Source organism: Callospermophilus lateralis, chromosome 6, assembly GCF_048772815.1.
Source record: "Callospermophilus lateralis isolate mCalLat2 chromosome 6, mCalLat2.hap1, whole genome shotgun sequence".
Lineage (NCBI taxonomy): Eukaryota > Metazoa > Chordata > Mammalia > Rodentia > Sciuridae > Callospermophilus > Callospermophilus lateralis.
The window spans coordinates 29,654,538-29,676,246 of record NC_135310.1 but is presented as its reverse complement, the minus strand read 5'-3'; positions in this window follow the sequence as shown (position 1 = coordinate 29,676,246).

The following is a 21,709-nucleotide window of genomic DNA, read 5'->3' as shown; positions in this document are numbered from 1 at the left end:
ATCAAGCAGAGGACATGGTCCTTGCTTCAGCTGATAGATGCCTAGAAAAGCCCCTGAGGATTTTTTCTCCTGGCTTTTGTAGTGTTTGCACTGAACTTTGCATTGCGTTATCAGTTGAAGTAGGAAGTTAAGTTCACAGAATGCCTTTCTAGAACAAAGTCAGAACAAAATGCAAAGATGCATCTTAATTAACTTCTGCCCTGAACTGCTTTCATTCAACTAAAGTGCTGTCAGTTAAAAAAAAAAAAGAAAGAAAAAAAAAATGGGGCTGGGGTTGTTTGTTGCTCAGCAGTACAGCGCTCCCCTAGCAAGTGCGAGGCTCTGGGTTCGATCCTCAGCAGCACATAAAAATGAAAAAATAAAATAAAGGTATTGTGTCCAACTACAACTAAAAAATTTATATATTAAAACAAAAAAGACCTCTCCCATTGAGGTTGATTGAGATTTATGTCTTCTCCCTTCATATCTAAGTGGGTCATGTCATTGCTTTGACCAATAAAAGTGGAAGTTGCAGTTCTGGGCTCGGGACTTAAAGGAAATGACATCTTCTATTTCTGTCTCTTGGAACCCTTGTTCTTTCTAGAGCATGTTTTTGGTGACCTACTTTCTCCAACTAGGTACCTCCCCATTGTTCATTCAGTGGATTCATCCATTTGGTGAATTATCCACTGATGAAGTCAGAGCCCTTATGATCCAATCATTGCCTAAAATTTCCGCCTCAGAACCTTGCTGCATTGGAGAATATATTTTCAAAACAAAGTTTGGTGGGGATGTTCCAGACCCAAACCATAATAGTCCTGACTATGAGGCATGCTGGCTGTGCACTGGTTACCAACTAGGCCGAGTCTGGTAAGATAGAACATATTCTACACAGACAGGTAGGAAGGAACAAAAGAAGCATAGACTCCACTGTGAGCCTGATGCCCGGAGTCCAAGAAGTCTACCTGGGGTTGATGGAATCTTACTGTGAGAACCTGCCCCACCGATACCACAGCTAAGAACCATGAGGAGTATTTCCTCTCTAGCTGCAGATGTGGCATTCCCTAGAAGGGACAGGAACAAAGGCCCAGCTGCGTCAGGCAGTCTCTCCCTACCCCAGGATGTTGTGTTCCCAGTACACTGGAGATAATTCTTGAGAAATTCAAGCACAAAAGGGAAGAGAACCAGTTGGCCTCAGTCTCCTGGCTAAGTGTCCTGCACTGACCTTACCTGAAGGGGGCTAAGCTGAACCCAGATTCTCAGGCTTCCCTACCAAAACTCTCTGTGTGTAAGGCCATCTTTGGCCTTCCGTACTGTCCAGAGCTACCAGCTGAGCATAACTGAATGACCTCAGAATCAATACCATATGAAAAAAAAAGTCTCCAACCACGTTCTGCCAAAATGCCTGAAACACAAAATCCTGGATATATTTAAATGGTTGTTGTTTTAAGCCACCAATATTGGGATAATTTGTTACACAATCATAGATCATCAGAATAAGAAGTATGGCTGAAAAAGCCATGTGTAAACACTATTTTTATAAATCTGCCATAATTTTTCCTTAATTTACTTCATAATTTTAGAGCTGCCTTCTGTTCTTTTTGGTGAGTACTTTAAGAATTGCTGTCCCTTGAGCCCCTCTGTTAAGGAACTAATGATCTGGAAACACAAGTGATGCTCATTTGGGAGTTCCTCTCTTAAAGAATCAATAAAATGAGTAATTTTTTAAAAAATAATATAAATTACAAATCTTTGTCTCCTCTCTTGTTCTCAGTCCTATTTTATCTACTAAGTAAAGCATTTAAGTGAACATAAACATTCCTATGTTGTATCGTTACTTGGGCTCATTCTTTCCTGCATATTTTTTTTTTTTTTGAAGATGAGGGTAACCCTCTCCATGGTGGCTGCATTCCAAGCTGAGTCCACCTAACGCCTACTGGGCAGAGTGGGTGAAGCTATTTGTGAATCCATAAACCATTTGGGATCCTCCTGGGTGAAATGTGGTGTTTGAATTATAAGACCATTATCATTAACAATTGGCAGGAGGCCCCTCTCATTTCTCCTGGAGAGATTACAGGGGTTGAAGAATGTCCCCCTTAATCACCATGCTGACCTCACCTGACAGAAGTTTGCTCTATTGCAAAAGAGCCCACTCCCCGGCTCCCCAAGGGCCACCCATCCCTTAGCTCTGAGCAGCAGGGGCAGAGTCCAGGGTGAAGAAATGAAATCACTTAGCTAGACAAAATGGTTATGGCAGTTGGTGATCACTACCCAGAATATTGCTTCAGGGGAATTAAATATGAGAAATGTTATAGAAAGAATAAAAAGACAAAGTTGGGTCAGCTTTATTAGTCGGAACCTATCTCAAACATTTTGGCACAACATGTGTGACTCATGTTTGAGATGACATATCCCTACACAACAGAAACTCCTTTTAGCTATTTAGTGAGTAATAACAACTATAAATTACAGAATTCTTGCGTGTGTGGTAGGCTTTCTATATACCTTTTCCCATTTAATCATTGTAGTAATCCTACAAATTGGTACATATTTCTCTATTATTCAGATAGATAAACCAAAACTGAAAAAGGTTTAGCCACCTGTTCAGGATTACACAGGGGCCAGGCACGTGGGGGTGTAGCTCAGTGGTAGAGTGCTCCTTGGCATAATATGGCTTTGGATTTCAACCCCCAGAACCTTGGGAAAAAAGAGAAATGGAATAAATGACATAAAAAGGAATCAAACACTTTCTGATATAAAAGTTGCTTCTCTTTCCATGTCTGTACACTAAATTCATAATTTGTTAATTTATGAATTTAGACTCATCTGCTTTTAAAAATCAAACAAGCAAGTAAATAATAACTAGCAATGTAAGATCATTGGAATGAAATATTTTGCTGTAGTAAGCATTCTAAAAGAATTCTTATTTGCTGGTAAGGAGATAGTGATCCAACACTGAAATAAAGACTCGAAGAACACAAAAGCAGTAAATAATAATACTCCAGTAGAATGCTTACTGTTGTACAGGACTCTTCAAAGTGTTTATATATTAACTCATTCTTTCTTCACAGTGACTTTATGAAATAAGCAGTATTAACAGCTCCATCTTATAAAAAAGGAAACAGAGGCACTGAAAGACTAAGTCACATGCCCAATTTGACACAGTCTTAAGGTAGCAAAGCTGGACTAAGTCAGGAAGCTAGCTCTATCATCCAGCTCCTGATCTCAAATGTACTTGCCAAAGTTGGGAACCTATTACTACCATTTTCTGACCTCAAGGTAATACTTCAGTTTTCAAAGCTGTTTCCCTCTTTTGTAAAATAGAATTGGTTGTATCTCTCTTAAAACACTGCTGGAAGAAATGCACATTTGATACACCAACAGCCCCAGCATGATACCTGGGCTACAACAGATTCTCAACAAACGTTAGTTCCTTCCAAATTCCTGGCTACCCCAACCCCTATACTTCTCTCTTATTCTTGCTCTTTCCTCTTCCCGCATTCTCTACCCCCATTAGTGGCCGTCCCATGTGCTTTGGGGCAGTTTGCATCCAAAAATGCATTAGGGCTGGCACCCTGCCTTCCAACTGGGGGTGCTGCCAAGAGCTGCAGGGATGGGTGCTTGGAGCCTTTACCACCCTCTGATTTTCCTCCCCTTCATCCAAGGCAATGCCACCGGAGGTCATTTCAGTATGAATTAGGATTGAGGCCCTGGTGTGAGAAAATATCTGTTGCTCTAAAGATCAAAAGTACTGCAATGGAGAGTTCAAGCAAGTCCCTGCAGGAAACCCTGGTACTAGAACTGCGGTTGCTCCAAGTCCGCCTATTTGGTGACAACACCATTGTCATAAAGTTCACTTTTGGATTTGTCTGCATGAGACCAGTGGAGCCGAAGCTGATGAAACATCAGCTGGGCTGGCTCAGCCCTTATTTCTTTCATATCCCCCTTGTCAACAGTTTGAAAGTGAGATGGCTAATTTTGTGCCTGACAAGAAAGGACGGATCATTTTCTCAGATGCTGTTACCAGCAGAGTCAGAGCTGGTACACTCTCTAAGGGGGTCCCTGAACCACAGGTTACTGGCAGGCAGACAAACACTCGCTGACAGCCATTTGTGACCAACTATGAAACACCATCTGCTGTGGTTTGGGGGAGGAACAGCTCCAGCAAGTGAGAGCCATTGTAGAGTCCTTTGCCTGTGTTAACTCAGGGCAGCCTGTAGGTAGCCCCAAAGGAAGACCAAGTCTGCAGTCCTGGACAATATGTGTCACCCATATTCATATGAACATAAATTTTAAAATGTGAATGGTTTTCTAGAAGTGACAAGACTCAAATCCATCATTCTATTAAAATGCAAACATTAAGGCAGTTAATCCAGCCAAAGAATATTGTGAAGTAAATACAGCACAGAACTGAATATTGTTCCTCTGGAGATTTGAGCCAAATTGTTTGCACTCCATCAAAAGGACAACAAAGACTGGACAGATAGAAACCTGATGTCTTAATATGAGATTTTTTTTTTTAATCTTATTTTTCAACCATTGGAGGAGAGGATCTGTCAATTGTTGGAAGGAGTTTTATTTTATAATTCAGGATTCTGTCAAGAACAGTGTAGTTACTTCTCCCAAATAACAGAAGAGAAAGACACTTTACTGGGAGGAAAGGCCTCAGGTCTTTCAGGCACTTCAGAGAAGGACATTTTCTTGCTCATTAACTTTAACAAGAAGCACAGTCAATGGTGTGTGCCAACCCTCTCCCTCTCTGGTCGAAAGTCTGGATTTTCATTTTTAGGAGTCTTAATTGCCCCGTCTCATGATTAAGTAATGAGATCTGGCATCAAAATATCTGAAGTTCAGCTGATTTTGCACTTATTCTTATAGGCCTAGGGAAGATCATAAAACAAAATGTTTTAAAGCCAAATGTGCAAGCAAATGTAGATAAATAAATAGAACAGACATAGATGCTTCACAGTAGAAAAATGCCAGTTATTGATACTGCTTGAACTCAAAGGACTTGGCAGGGTTACCAGGTTTGCTAGGCGGCAATACTTTATACAGATTCAAATATCTGAGTTCTGTCTAGCCCCCAACTATCTAGCTCCCAACATCTAGCTCCCTGCTGAACAGTCAGCCCATCACTCCATCATTCTGGCTAGCACCTATCGGAATGTCCATGCCTGTCTTTTCAAAGTTCTTAGAGGAGTTTGCAGATGTGTGTCCTTGCATTTTAATCTTCCAGAACAGAAAAGGAGCTGTTGTTCAGAGGCTGAAATCCAATAACCATGAGCAAAGACTCCAGATTATCCCTGAAATCTGTGCCTCGGAGGGAGGGGAGAGTGAAGGTGGCGGCCCAGGCCTTAATGAATCCCATTACACCAAAGCATGGGGATGCCCTGCTCGTGGGAACATAATGCATCGGTGAGGGAGGATGAGGGAAAAAGATTTAAATGTGCTTTCACTTATGGCTGTGCAATATGAAAAACAAATCTAAACATTTGTCTGTAGAATCAGGTGATGATTGGCTGTCTGTTGTCTCAAGGGGAGCAGGGAAATGGTCCATGCACCTGCCACCTAATTCAGTTTAAAACCTGACACATTTACCAAGAGTGGGCTGGCATAATGAAGTTCATTCAGGCTGTCATTGGAGTCAATAACTTATCCCCAACTGCTTTTGTTTCAGCAGCGGCAGTGCCTCTGATCGGGCTGAGGTACTTATTCAAGTAAAATTTATTTTCAATTGCCGGCCATAATGCCAGGGCACAAGCCTGGCTTTGACAGGACCTTTTGCTCAAGGCTACACTATTGTTAAAGTTTGTGTCTATTGTCTGGGGTCTTTGATCTGTCAAAGCTGCTTAACAAGCTGGTAAAAAACTGTTTCAGATAACAGGTGTGTCCTTTGAGGGCACAGGGACATTTTTCAGCTCCTTTAAAGGCCTGGATTGAGGACTGACTAAAATTTACAAGCTGGTTGGTGGTGATATATGTAAAGCGCTTTTAAAACAAGAAAGTGAGATTTAATGTCTTTACTTCCTTGACTTTGGACAACATGCAATCTTTTTGAGTGGGAGATTTAAGAGACATGTTTGTTTTTGTTATTTTTTTAATCAAGTCAAGTGTTAAATTATTTGTATGTAGATTTGCATGGAATTAGGCCAAAGTTCAATGTGCACCAGAGGTGTGGGAGAGGTTGCAATATCCATAGAAAGGTCCGTGGATGGCGGTTACACCTGAAAATGCAAACGACTTTTGTTTGCCAGGAAGGGCCACCTGATGGCAAAGATGATGGACATTCAGAAAGACAGTTGACAACATATTCCTTTTCTGACTCTAATGCCAGAAAAACTAAAATTAGACATTATGGAAATTCTTTTGGAAGCCAAATTGTTCCTGTTAGCTTCAGGAACACCCTCATATTTATGTGAGGGGAGATACATTTTCAGCTGCCGTTTTTGAAGTCTATCATAAAGAGACTCCCTGCTCTTCTGAGGCAGTAATTTTGTTTTCACCGAAGATTAATGGGGCTAGAAACAGGGGACACAGTTGGGTGGTTTACACTATTCATGTACCTAAAGCTGCCTTACTTTGCCAAACCCTCTTTGGGAAAGAGTAGAAGTTAGAGTGAGCTTTAATTCACTCTGCCTGCAAACTTTAGCAAAATGACTAAACACCTAATTTTCTAGATATTTCCAAATTGGTTTAGAAATCAGAAAGTTAAAGTTCAAAGCTCAACAGGATCTCTTTTAGTTCAAATCTATCTCTACAGAAGGAATCAATCAAAATTAATCTAAAATAATTGTTCATTCATTTTCTTCCTAAAAAGTTGAGGTGGTGTGCAATTATTAAATGTAAAAGAAGTTTCTTTAATAGTCTCAGAGAAGAGATTTAAAAAGGAACAAAGTAGGAAATTTATATTTTTTAAAAAGATCTTTTAAAATATGCTTTTTATTCCCCAAGCCCCCCCAAACAAAACAAAAGCAGAAGGAGCACATATCACATGTTTACTACACATACAAAAGCTCTTACTAGGGGCTAGGGATATAGCTCAGTTGGTAGAGTGCTTGCCTTGCATGTATAAGGCCCTGGGTTCAATCTCCAGTACCTCAAATAAATAAATATGCTCTTACTACATACAAGAAATTTCTTTCTTCATGCAAGTATTTAATACATTTATGGAGATACCCTCAATCAACAAGAAAGAGAAGGGAGAATCAATAAATCATTTTGGGGAATGCAGTTACTCATGCAAAGAAAAAAATCAATTCAGTTCTTACCCTGAATCATGTTAGTAAATTATTCCTAGGTGGAAACACTGGAGCTCAAATGTGAGTGGGAGCTCTTTAAATCTGGGCAATTTATGTGTTTCTTTAAGCATCATCCATGACTGTTGCCCATTCATAAAATGGAGATGACCAAGAGTATTTTGAAGATTAAGCATATTTTTTAAAAAAAGCTCTTGCATAGTACTAGTATTTATAATTGAGTTGCATTATATAATAACTCATATAAAAGGTCAATGAATATCAATTGTCTGGATTACAGGAGGCCTTGCTAGAGTGTGAAAGTAATCTAAAACAAACAAGTACAGAGAGAGAACTACACAAAACTGTAAATCCTCTATACGTTAAAGAAAAAAAAAATTAAAAGACTAATTATAAACTAGGAAAGATACTTTAAAGATTTACCATCTTCTATGTGAACATCTCACAAAATTAATTAGTAAAATATCCTTATAATTTACTAATTCTGTTTCTTATTTTACAAATTATCCAAAATAGATAATTTAATTTAAAAAAAACTGATAATTCCTGTAAAAGGAAATACTTTTTCTTTCTTCTTCTTCTTTTTTTTTTTTTTTTTTTTTTTTTTTGGTAATCCTAACACCAAAGTACAACATCTGCAAGGCCCAGGAATAGCTGATGTTCCCCAAATCATTATTTAATACAAAAACATTCTTCTTTGCTATCATAGAAATAAAATCTTAAGTAGATAAATATAAAATGAAGCAATATACATGCATCTTTAAAATTTAAGCCAACTTATAATAGTGAAACACTGAGAAACACTAAATATAGAAACAAGAGAGAAAAGGTGAGTTTTCATATTATAACAAGGAAAGGATAATTGTTCTGATTTAAATATCCTAAGGAGTTCTAGAAATCTAAAGCCATAAAACACTCCACATGGGCGATTTGCTATTTGAGTTGGATCTAGTGTAAGCCTAAGGTCATGGTAGGGAGGTGTCAACAGCAGCCTTCTTCCAATTCTTTCCCATTTCAAGAATCTGTTGGAACCACTGCTCACATGCGCTCTCCTGTCTAAGGAGGATCAAAATGATTCCTCCTACTTTACTCCTCCCTACTCTCCCACCAAGAATAAACAAATTAATTTGGATCAAGCAAGGAGATGCATAATCAGTCCACAGAAAAAGCACTGAGGCAACACAAAGAGCAAGGCCTCACGGCCAAAACAGAATACAGGAGCACTTGGGTGCTCTCAGGCAGCCACATTCCTCCTGGCAAGTTCTCCTCCACATCCTCCCTCCTGAGTGGACAGTGGAGCAAGCCAGGGCCCAGCCAGGAGGCTATGTGGTGGAGTAAGGCCACTGGGTTGAATAGTGCTATAGTTTGAATGTGTTCCCTCCAAAATTGACCTCAAAACTTAACTCTCGTGGCGGTGGCATGAAGAAGTGGTATTTTGGGGAGGTGACTGAGGCAAGAGGACTTTGCCCCTTGAATAACTTAGTGTCTTACAAAGCAGCTAGAGGGAAATAGCTTAGGTTTTTTCCCCCATTCAGTTCTTTCCATCATGTAAGGACCCAATGCTTATTATTTCTGAGGACACAGTGACAAGATGTCACCTGGATGTGAAGACCAGACCCTTACCAGACACCAATGCCAGTGCCTTGATCTTGAATTTACTGGCCTCCAGAACTGTGAGAAATAAATTTCTGTTCCTTATGAACTATCTGGCCTCAGATATTCTGTTATAGCATCACAAATTGGCTAAGGCAAGTAGTGCCACTCCAAAATTCATCTCCACATGGAAACTGTATAGGTAATCTTGTTTCAAAATGACAACTTTGATTTAGTCAAGAGGAGGGCCATGCTGGATTAGAGCAATTTCTACACAATTGACAAGTATCCCTAGAAGAGGAGGGAAATTTGGACCCAGAGGCACAAAGAAGGAATTCCTGAGGCCACCAGAAGCAGCAAGAATCAAGGAAGAATCTGGGATCTTCCCTAAAACCTTTGCAGGGAACACAGCCCTGTCAACACCTTGGCTTCAGACCTCCAGAACCATCAGAGAATACATTTTTGTTGTTTTAACTCATCCAGTGTGTGATACTTTGTTACACCAGCTCATACTAGTACCAGCTGGAAACCAGTACAGTGGGCAACAGGAACAACATAGAAAAGATGTAAAAGCAGGTGTAACAGGGCATGGCACATGTTAAGTGCTATGTGTGTGATCTACTTACCATATAGTAGGAACATAGAAAGCACATGTTAAAGAGATCAGTGAGTGGATTGCGATGGCTCTAGGTGACTGGCTTCTGCCAACATCTGCACCACAATAGCTTGCTTTGTTCCACTCTCACTCCTCTCACTCACACACAGGGATTCTAGACTCCAGCTGCACTAAGATATCTTGCAAATCCTTTCTGCTCCCTTTTGCTACTGGATATTTTCCGAGGTTGTTCCTGCCACCTCACCTCTTCACCTGAATAGCAGTCAGCTTGACAGACCTCTCTCCCTCCTTCCCAGGGCTCTCAGCTTCCTGAGTGCTGACAGCACATCTTCATTCCTTACTGCACCCTCAGAAACCAGTGCAGTGCCCAGAGGGGAACAAGGCTCATTGAATGGGTGACACACTAGAGCAAACAAATAGCCAAGATACCTGATGATCCTCTGAAAACAAGACCTCCTTACAGGTGCTGCTAGGGTGGAATGGACAGGAGCAGTATCCTGTAGTTTACTATCAAAAAGACATGGCCACCTAAAAGACAGAGAGGGAGAGGTCAAACAGATCAGAAGGATATTGGTGAAGAGCCAGGACAGTTTGGGGAATATGAACTTTGGAGTAAGACAGCACAGTATTCAAAATTCAGCCATGCCCTTGACTGTCTGCACCCTTTCTCAGTTGCATAACTTCTTTAACCCTCCCTCTCCTGTCTTCCCAAACTATTGAGAGAGTTCCATACAATTACATTGTATGTCCCTCATTAAAAGGCAACTACTATTGACATAGCACATGGAAATGCAGCAGCTGGGGTACTGAGGCTTCTGCCAACCTCTGCACCACAATAGCTTGCTTTGTTCCACTCTCACTTTCCTCATTCTTTGCTATCTGGTTAAGTTACAAAGTTACTTTCCACTCCAAAAAGTGCCCAGAACTGCATGTGAACTGTATGCTAATGTTGCTATGGCTTTTTGAATAGTTGTAAATGTACTCAGACTGTGACTTTATATTATATGGTCATGAAATCTCATAGTTGGAAGGGAAATAATAGATCATCTTCTGCAACTACCTATTCAAAGACTGACTCTCCTTGATAACTCTGTCATGCATTGATTTGCAAATTGTTCTTTATGCATTTACAATATTCCAGACACTATGCTCCATGGTGTTCACATTCCAATGGGAGAGAGACAAGACAATGGTTCAGGTAGTGACTGAAGTGAAGGGAAGTACATTGGGCTTCCCAGCACAAGGGAGGGGGAATTAACACTGGGCCAGGCTTCCCAGAGAAGGCTGGGAAGTGAAGACCAGGAGCAGGCTGGACACAAGGGAGGGAGTGGGCCAAGAAGAAGGTTTCTACATAATGGAGCTAGCATGTGCACGGCCTGTAGGTTCAGAAAAACCTACTTATGGATGAAAGTTCCCCACTGAGGTTTGAATCCTTCTGCCAATTATTTTTTCCAGATTATCAGAAAAGTCCTTCTTGAAGAAATATCCTACTATCGACTGCATAAGACACAATACAGAAGGTTTGTAAGGATATAGGATATATAATGTAGTAGACTATAATGATGAACATATCTTTAGGTTTTTATGATTGGGGGGAAATTTGCTTCAAAGCCCAGATTAATGAGGCATTAAACTGGTTCAAGTTAGGAGGCAGAGAGCGTAAAATTTCCCACCTATAGTTATCAGCTTTGGGCTGAGGAAAAGGAAAAAAGAATATTACAGCAACTCCAATATAGATCTACATGTATACATATCTCGTTGCCCATCACTCCACCATGGAAAGGAACGGGTGAAGGAAATCTTGTTATGCTACTAACACTGCAATTTAAAAAAGTATTCTATTCAGCTTAGAAAGTATTCAATTTGGCAACAATATCAAGAAAAAGTAAAAAAAAAAAAATTATCCTTCCTGGACTTGCTTCTGAGATATTGAGATAGAATACTCAGTTATGGTAATAACACTATATTGGTACCTCATAGCAATACAATAACGGAATACTGGCATAGGAATAGACTCATAGACCAATGGTACAGAACAGAGAGTTCAAAAACAGACACATGAATATTGGAACTTGATATAGGATAAAGATAGAACCATAAGTCAATAGGAATTATGTAGAAGACAATGTTAGGAAAACTGGTGTATTATATAGAGAAAGCTACACATAACATAAAATTAATAAAATTTAAGCTGGAATAAAATGTACATCTAAAACTTTATTTAAATTGTCTTAGTCCATTTTGTGTCCCTATAACAGACCACTATGGACTGAGAAATTTATAATGAATAAAAATTTATTTGGCTCATAGTTCTGGAAGCTGGGAGGTTCATGATCAAGTTGTCACATCTGGTGAGAGCCTTCTTGATGTGACATAACATAGCAGGAGGCATCAAATAGTTAGAAAGTGTACACAAGATAGAGTGTCTTTTCAGGAGAAACTCACTCTCACAATAACTAGGGCTCCTACAGTAACAGCATTAATACACTCATGAGGGCAGATGCAATCACCCCATGGCCTAACCTTCTTTTAGTGATCCCACCTCTCAACACTGTTGCATTGAGGATTAAGTTTCCCATCCACAAACTTCAGGGGCAGTGGAGAACTAAGTGGGTTAATATAGGCCAACTGTTTAAAACCATAAAAGTATTTTCCATGAGTTGGTGCAAGCTGGTAAAACATGAACAGTTTCTCCCACAATGTCTCATTCCCTAGGAAGACCTGCTCATGGTGATGCTACTTCTGTAAGTTAAAGCACTGGTGAAGTCTCTGTTCACATACTTCAGTGTAGGCCCTTTTTTCTAAAACATCACACTGGCTGAGAGTGAAGATGATGAAAGAGGGCAGGGAGCTTCCTAGAGACAGCCAGAACACCAGGGGAATGTCAACCCCTTGATCCTCTAAAGCAGTGGAGTGGCTAGTGGGGATAGGAATGGAATAAAGTTGAGACTGGAAGTAGAAGAAGACAGCAAAAAGATGGTGACAGATCATTGAGATGCAACATAGAGAAGAGGAAGAAAGGAAACCTGAAGAAAAAGACCAAACAGAAAAAGCAATCACCCATAAATCTTTCATCTATCAGAAGTAAGAAACATGATCATTTTTATAAGTAGTGCCTTCAAGACCAAAAGCTTGTATAGGTAAGAAACAAACTAATAAGTATAACCTTTTAATTTTCTTATAGGGGATTGACGCTAGGGACCCTCTACTACTGAACTATATTTCTAGCCCCTTCTAGTTTTTATTTTGAGACACGGTCTCCATAAGTTGCCTGGGCTGGCCTAGAACTTATGATCCTCCTGCCTCATCCTCCTCAGTGGCTGGGATGACAGGTGTGCACCACCACTTGGGGCTTAAGAATACTTCTTGATGTTATGTCACAGGTGGAAATGTTTTGCATTTTTAAAAAAGTGGTTACTATGTTTCACTTCTGACCTGCCTTCCTTAATAAATCCATTTTATCACTGCTTTATTAATTCTACCTGCCCATCTATTACTTCTGACTTCTTCCATTTGAGTCTAAACTGTGGAGAAACATAGGATGCTTTATTGAACCTAATTCTAGTGTCAACAAACTTGAGGGCAGGCAGCCTTTTACACTGGTAATGCTATGTAATATAGTTAGATGAACAACCTCCATATAAAATTTCAAAGGAAAGCAATTATGGAAAAAGAATCTATAATAGCAGAGTAAGCAACTATAAGGAAAACATCTCAGCCCTTCGGATGGGTTTAGTGTCTACGTAGTGAGAACACTGGAATCACAATTTAGAAGAGTAGCACTGTCTCCCTCTCCCTCCCTCATTTCTGCTCTGGCCACCCCAATACTGTCAATATCAGCTGTTTCAAGGACAAATCAACATTTGGCTAAGGTTTAAAGAAAATCACATTTCTAAAAAAATATCAAGTCTCTCCATTTTGAGAATATTCCAGAAATCTTTTATTGTCAATATTGTCCAACTTGTCACAGTTAAGAGCCTGGCAAAACTCCCCAGAACGAAGGAAGTGCTATAGCATCAAGGAAAAAAAATCAAAATTCCTTTGGGGAAAGAACACTGATATGTGAGAACATTAATCTCTGCAAAATAAAGAGAAAGAAACTAATTTGGGCTGATGTAATGTTAGAGCACTTGCCTAGGATGCATAAGGCCCTGGGTTCCACCCCCAGCACCGCAAAGGTAGCAACAACAACAAACCTAATTCACCTCTTCATGTCAGCATAGTTTTCAAAACTGTACCTCATTCAGTTCAGTCTTGGAGTCTAATTTATTAATAATATAGTTTGGCAAAAAAGAGGAAACAAATTGCCTCCTCTCCTATTTCCCTATAGACTATTTAGCAAGAGGGAATGGCTTCTAATTTTTCATGTGTGTCTCTATTTAGCCTAGTGGGGAAGTCAGGATCTCTAGACTTCATTGTGTGCACAGGCAATGATGACTTTGTTATTGAAAAGGACAACTCTTTCTGGACTACACAGATCATAATGTCCATCTCTCTGTCTGGATCCCATTTCTGGAGTAAAGGGTTAGCAGTAGAGAACAGGACCAAAGCTTGGCATTGACTGGGGGTCAATGAGTTTTTAAATAATGAGTCTTTTCTAGACCCACTAGATTTTTAGACTTTCCCAATGAGAGAAAAGTGTTTGACATTGTTCTGTGTGAAGCACAATTATGGGCTCAATTTAATGTTAATCACCTTTGAGGTAGCCTCCTCCCCTGTTTATTCCTTACATTACTAGCTTTTATGTGGTCCAGTCAATTCTGGCAAAGAAAGCTGGCTTTAAGCAACATGTGCTACCTAAGGGTCACTTTCTTAAGAAATGAAAACAGTGAGGCAAACAGAATAGTTTGACAGACTCTTCCTGCTATCATTTCAACTAGGAAAAGAACTAACCTGAATTTCATATAGTATTGATAACTTTCATAACACCCAAATTCATAGATGCCAGATCTCACCATTCTGCAATGTTTTACTTGAATGGGACCAACAAAGGCCAAATGTATATCAAATTGAAAACAAAATTTTGTCAATTAGTGTTATAGCACGTTTATGTGTGTGTGTATGTGTTTTTCTTAAAGAGGTGTGTTGAAAATTCAACTTTTCCAACTGTTTCTGGTGCCAATTAACTGAATGATTGCATGATTAGAAGATCAAGTTTTTAAGTTTTTTATTTTAGAAATATATTTAATTGCATCATGCTGTTGTTATCCAACATATGTGAAAAGATGGAGACTAACAACCAGAACCTGCCTCCTGTTTTGATTCTTTGTTCCTAAAAAATAGGACACTCAAAAATCTGTCTTTTTACATTCAGGACACTCAAAATCTGTTGTCTTACATTCAAACCATTAATAAACTACTAGGGAAAAAATGCCCACATTCTCAATATGTGTTAAATGAGGAGTCAAAAAAAGATTGGATAAAGGAATTATAGTCAAAGACTCAAGTAAAAGAGAAGGAAATTTGACACAGAAGGATAAAGGAACAGAAAAGTCAAAAAAGCTCTTTTTAAACTTTTGTTGAAGAAACCCTAGTCTAAAGCTTTAAAGATTATCAGAAGCCCCCAAGGGTGCTCCCTTGGGTCTTCTCTGAGGATCCAGTGACGATCCAGCAATTGTACGCTGAATCTTTGAGTTCTAGGTAGGATTATTTATCAAGGATTTTTGTTTTGTCTGGGTTTTCAATGATCCAACCCCAGCTGTACATTTGGGGACAGACCACAGCTTCAATCAACAGAGGGTTTGCAGAGATCCATTCCAAAGCTTTCCCTCCTCCTGCAGGGGTGGAGTAATTAACAGACCATTAAGTCACTTCAGCTTTATTGACGGGGACACTGAGCAGGTCATTGCTTTGAAAACTTTTGTTCTTAAAGGAAATTACAGGATTGTTTTATGTTTAAAACACAGCCTGGCCAACTCTGGAGTCCAGAGGCAAGTTTCTGTAGCTCAGGGAGCCACGGAGAAACAGAGGATAATGACTCTAATCCCATTTTTAAAAAGATTTCCTCCGACCTCCTCCCTCTTTTTATTTTTTCTTTAAAAAAAAAAACATTTAAAAGAAAAACGATTTGCTCATTTGGTGATAACTAATGGGAACATGAATTACGGAGATGCCCCAGACTGAAGTTTATCTCTTGGTCAATAAATCTCTAAACAACTGCGACGAAACTAAGTACTGCCACCATTGCTTCTGTTTATTTCCATATTAATCAAGGCATCTGCTCCGGTCCTCTGTCTAGTTGAAGGAATGGGCAATGAGTTTCCTAGCGTCTGAAAAAGGTCCTAGAAGACGTGCCTGCGGCGCTTTGGTTTTGTGCCGCCAATGGAGTTTTTACCACTGGACTTAAGTGACTTTGCTGTGTGTTCCTACTAAAACTCCCAAGGCCCTGAGCACAGAGGTTATTTCTTATGAATTTGGATGCACTTATCTCGCTGTTTTACTGGTTCCCCCCCCCCCCTCTCCCTTTGGTGCCCCCGCACAGGGCTTGGCTCGGCGGAAGCATGTAGAAGCAGTTCCTTGCTGAAACAGAATGATTCCGAGATGCTCCGAAGGCTATAAATGCCAAGGGGCTGGGGATTCGATAGAGCGCTATATAGAGTCTAACAGACCGTGTTAGTTTCCTTGTCCCTTTCTGAGGTAGGTAGAAGGGATGCGCTGAATTATCAGGAAGGGAAAAGACTGTGCATAAAATCTGTCCACACCAACCTCTTTTTCCTCCTGTGAAATCAAGGCTTCCGAACCTCAGCCCTGCTACAAGGGGCTGGAGGGGGGGGGGGGGGACTCAGTATCCGACTTCTGGAGTTTTCCAGGCCAAGGGAGGTTATGGATGCTTTCAGACCCTGGCTCCTGCACTCTCCGAGAGATGTCTTCAAAGTCACTGATGCGAAGAAGGCCGAGCTCCTGCTCTGGTCGGGGCCATATGATACATTAAAACGCTGGGGAGCAGCTATGAAAGCTGCCCCACAGATCCTCGGCCCTGCCCCTGCGCTCCCAGCCATTCTGCTTCCGTCCGGACGCCGGAGCACAGCCGAACCTTCCAGGTCCCAGCTTTGAACACCTAGATCTGCACACCTTCCCTCTGTCCCCCTTGGGGTCCTGGCCTCAGCAGATGCAGGCCCTCCAGGATCCTCTCGTGGATCATATTAAACTTTCTTTCCTGCGTGCCTGGCTGCGGGGACGAGACCGCGCTTTGTTGCAGGAGTCGCAGGCAGTCCCCGGGCTAGGCTAAAAAGCAGAGGCTCTGCGCCACCAGGGCTGTGGCCCGGGTCCGCCGCGGAGATGAGGCGGTCTGGTCTCCCCGAGGTCCCTAAGGAGAAAGGGCACTGTTTCCCCGACTACCTGGGCCCACCTTGACCAGACCTCCTTACCAAAGTCGGTAAACCGTACAGTGTCAGCCCCAGGCTGAGCGTAGGAACTCAAGGAATAAAAAAGCGCTCCCGCCACGCTCGGTGGTAGTGTAGCTTTGTTTTTAGTTGAGATATTTTTTAGTGTAGATTTGTTTTTAGTTAAGTGTTTGTTTCTCCCTCCCAGTTGCCGTATGTGCTTAGGGATTTCGAGGTTCTTCGCAGGTAGCGCAGTCGGGGTTGCTCCTGGATCGCTGCTACCCTCTCTCCAGCACTTCTTTCTCTCATTATCTACAGCCCCGCCTGCCTCTGTCTTGAGGGCCCCCAGACAGAGGGACGCAGGACAGCAGGGCTCCTAGGCACAACCTTCCCACCAGACTCAGCTCCAACCCAGGGACCAAGGTCCTGGCGCAGAGCTGGAATCTGGGCTCCTGCCACTTGCAAGAAGAAGTCTCGAGGGACAACGCACCCAGCAGGTGGGCAGAGAGGAGAGAGAGGGCGGGTGGAGGACAGTGGAGAGCGGATCTCCTCTGCTCTCTGGCTCTTCCACTTAATGTTACCCTCACCTACTCTGTCCCGCTCCCTCGCAGCCCCGCGGCCGCAGTGTCCCAGGGAAGGTACCCCTGAAAATTGACATTCAACCAAAAGAGATTCCGCATACACAAGCCTGTGGAGTTTTGACTCTTCCTGACCACTTACTAGGTCACTGGGTACACTGGAGGCTCGGATACTTCGCAGGGGCAGGATTAGAAGGGACACTCGTTCTCCAGCAGATTTTCCTGGAGGCGGGGCCTCTCGATCTAGCGGGGGCCCTTCACCTCCCGGCCTAATTTTTTGGAGAACCTGGAGATTTTTGTTGCAGTTCCTTCTCTCGCATCCTCCCCAAATCAGAGGACACCACAGGGGCCCAAATCCGTGACCCTCTGGGTGATCGCCTGGCCCGGACGTCCTCTCTTTGCAGCTCTGGTTGCCCAGTTTCCCTGACCAGGGTGCCGGGGAGGGGCGGGTACCAGGTGGCCTCAGGCCTGGGGACGCACGCAGAGGGCGCAAGGGGAGGGTTTCTGTAGGAAAGTGGCTGACTCTGCTAGCCCTGTCAATCCGAGAAATGCCTCCGAGGAGTGAGGCTGAGATTCTCTGTGGGGTGTCTTTGGAATCAAGAAGGCTCCGCCCTGTCCCGGCCCCACAGTCCCTTCTCGGGTCCCCACAGCTGCAGGGGGGCTAGGCCAAGCTGCGAGGCCTCAGATTTGTCCAGGCGCAGAGTGCTGGGAGCCAACCCTTAACGCACCCGTGGGAGCAGTCATCCCTTTGCTCCAGCGGCGGATGGGAGGAGGACAGAGGGGCCCGATGCCTCCGGAAGTGACCTGGAAAGCACAGTTAAATCTCCTGGTCTAGGCGAGGTGATTAGGAAATCCACCGCCTTCCCCGAGGTAGGGGGCTTTTGCAATTTCTGCTGAGTACATCAGTGGAGGCGACAAAACCTTGTGACTCGTCATCTTGGGGAGCGGCTGGGTGGGGGGGGGAGTTTAAGGGGATGTTAGCTTCCTGCTGTGGGACCCAGGAAAATTTGGGCCTCGTCCCCTCTGACCGAATCTCTCTGCCCTTTTGGGTGGTGTGAGCCCAAGGCCCTAGAACCCGAATACAAAGATCTCGGGGGGCCCAACTGACCGCCTGCTGCACTTTCCCTTTCCAGGAATGACTTTTTTGAGCCCTTAAAGTTCCACCACCAGCCTGAGAAGAAGCCAACTGGTTTCTAGCATGAGCTTCTAGCGGTACCTCCCTCCACCCATGAAGCTTTACATTATCCTTTCAAGTGTAAAACAACATTTAATCCAGGATGAAAAGATCCTAGATTTCTAGATTGAATTAAAAACTACTTGAAACTTACGAACTTTCTTAGAAAGAGATAAATTTTCAAAAGAAAAATTCTGTCCAAGAACCATTTTCATCTTCGTGGTTACATAAGTCTTGTTGATAATTCGAGAATGTAACCAGCAAAGCAATGAAAGTAAGGGTATGCCTGCAAACTCACATCCCCCGGAAGAATGCCAGGCCCTCTCCAAAGGCCAATAATCCCTGGTTTTCTTCCCAACAATCAGAAACCTTCGGAAGACCTGGTTCCCAAATTGCCTTCCTCCCTGTCTTGTGTCCTGTCCAGTTCTTAAGAAAATTCTCTCTCCTAGTCATCTCTAGGCCAAAGGAATTTCTGTAACCCAGAAAAGAGCTCAAGGCCTTGGGAGGATCTTCTAAATGTTGGAAGGAGCTGTTGATTTTCTCTCCCAGTGGATGAATTCAGGTACAGCTACCTGGGCTTGCAGTTCCTTTTAGCTCAGTACCTCTTAAAAGTGGACTTCAAGGGGCTGAGATTGTGGCTTAGTGGTCGCATGCTTGCCTAGCATGTGTGAGGCACCACATATAAATAAATAAATGAATAAAGGTCCATCAATAACTAATATTTTTTTTTAAAAAAAATGGACTTCACAGCTCTTTAAATTGACTATTGGAGGTAATGTAAGGAATTCCTGTCCCAACAACCCAGAAAGCCAATACTCCCTGGTGTTCCGTGTGGCCTTACTCCTTTCCAGTCCCCAGTTAAGCCTGGGCTGTAAGGAAAGAGAAGCACACCCCTCAGCCAGTGAGGCATTGAGTCTTTCCTCGAGGTAGGTCTTGGAAGCAGGACTCAAAGGAAGCAAGTGATTCAGGACAAAGTCGTTTTCCTGATTGATGAAACTTTCCCTCCCCTCCCCTTTCTAAATAATAAACTCAGGGAAAGGCTGGAGGGCTGCCTTGTGTTGGTTTCAAATAAATCCTCAACAGGGATTTATTCTTTCCTTACCCAGAGAAATGAATCACACTTGGGAAACAGATGATTATTCCCTCATTTGTCTGCCTAAAACCAGTGGAAACAAGTGCCTTCTGCTACAGACTCTCATTTTGGTCTTTCTCCTTTGCCAGTGGCCTGATGGTAGTGAAAGAGGAAAAAGTCACTGAGGAGAGTGAGTTGGATTGAAGAGGGACCTCCAAAGGTATCCTCCCAGAGAAGGGCAACACTGGGCAGGCATGGGGATCCAGGAAGGGAAGGGTAAATGCTTCCTACATGCACTCTCCTGAGTGGATCCTGGAAAGAGAATACAGGCCTCAACTAATATTGAGATGATATTTCATCTAATTCAGAAATAAATTCCAGGTGGTACATTTCCATCAGTGTTCTATTTTTCTCAGTGGGAAATATCAGTGTGCACTGTTGGAATTATCACTAGAGCTCATTTTCTTACTCTTTTAAAACAAATAAAATCCTCTGCTGGATTACTTACTCTTGTTTAAACCAACTTTTTGGAAGTGTTATTGGGGATATGAGACGAGAGTGAAGACAGTAAAGTAAGTGATTAAAATGACCCTTGTTTTAAATGACATTTAAACTGAAGATGCCCAATAACTTTGGTTAATTAGAACTGCAGTCTTCTAAAGAAGGGGGAAAAAAGGAAAATTCTCCCTATAAATCTGCAAGATGCTGAGAGTTGGGTATTGCTTTGCCTCCTCCCAGAGCTCACCTTACAAAGCAGAATGGCATTCTTTCTCTGCAGGGCATGCTGCAGAGGGGGCAGGCAGGCAGGCAGGCAGGCGGGTGAATGATTATTTTCTAAGATCATTCTTTGTTGACTTTTTACACATACACTGGATTTTAAAATGGGTAGGGAGAGATCACAAGGCTGATTTAAAGTAAAAAGAAGTTAACTTACTGCTTCATTCTTGTCTGTTGCCAACACACCCAGGGTAGTCACCACTCCGCCTCTCATTTCCTGCCACTTTGTGTTTCCAGATTGCTTTTTTTTTTTTAAACAAAAAACTCAATTTCTGAGTTTATGAGGGAAGTAAACAAGAGCCCAAGTAACAAGACTACAAATATGGACACTGTCTCATTGAAGGACATTTAGTTGCTATGATTAGCACCAATTTACCCATCCTCTTTATGGGGGATAGACCAGAGGGGGAAAAATCTTCACATCCTGTTGCCACCCACATCCCTGACCCATACCCAGACACACCTCACTGAATCCACACTTTCCCACTAACCCCATCTCTAAGACTTTAGGCAAAGGCAAAACCAGGATTTAAGGTTCTTTTTTATTTGAAATCTCATCCAGAAACACTGGTTATTAATAAATATATCATAGTTATCAAGAATATATAAAAAATAAAGACAGGTATTGTCTTTGAGGCCCTAACAAAATATTTCAAGCAAATGTTCAGGAAATAAAAACGGCACCCCTCCCCCAAACCACAATAAGTTTTCAAAGCTGATAATAGAGAGAGCCGACCCCGCATGCAGAATAACTGAGCAAGGGGGGTGGGGCAAGCTACTAGAGGGAACCCAAGCTTGCGATTGCGGGCCCCTACCACAGCTGAAGGTTTGGAATGGAGTTTGAAGGGCGTGGGGTGGGGGAAGAAGCGCGTGTGCGTGAGTGTGAGTCTTTGCACTCTGCCCCCTTTTTCATTTCATACAACCACAGACAGATATATGGAGTACTTCGGATAATTCACTAATAAATCCTTGTTACAAGGAAAATGGCACCATGGCCGCACAACATGTTAGACAAGATTCATTTAGAGCGTGCATGCATTCTTTTGACCTACACTGCGTCGAAAAGGAAAACCCACATAGGAGGTTGTCATGCCCTGGACGGGAGTTGAGATTCAAAACTTGGGTCTTGAGATACACCTCTCTCTCTCTCTCTCTCTCTCTCTCTCTCTCTCTCTCTCTCTCTCTCCCCCTCTCTCCCTCTCTCTCCCTCTTTCTCTCCATTGTCTCTAGAAAAACTATGGTGAGGACAGAGAGACTCATAATTGCATCCATCTCAAGGAAATATTTACATTTGTTTCGCACCAAAAGGATGGCCATTTTTTCCCAAGGTGAGAACAGAGCC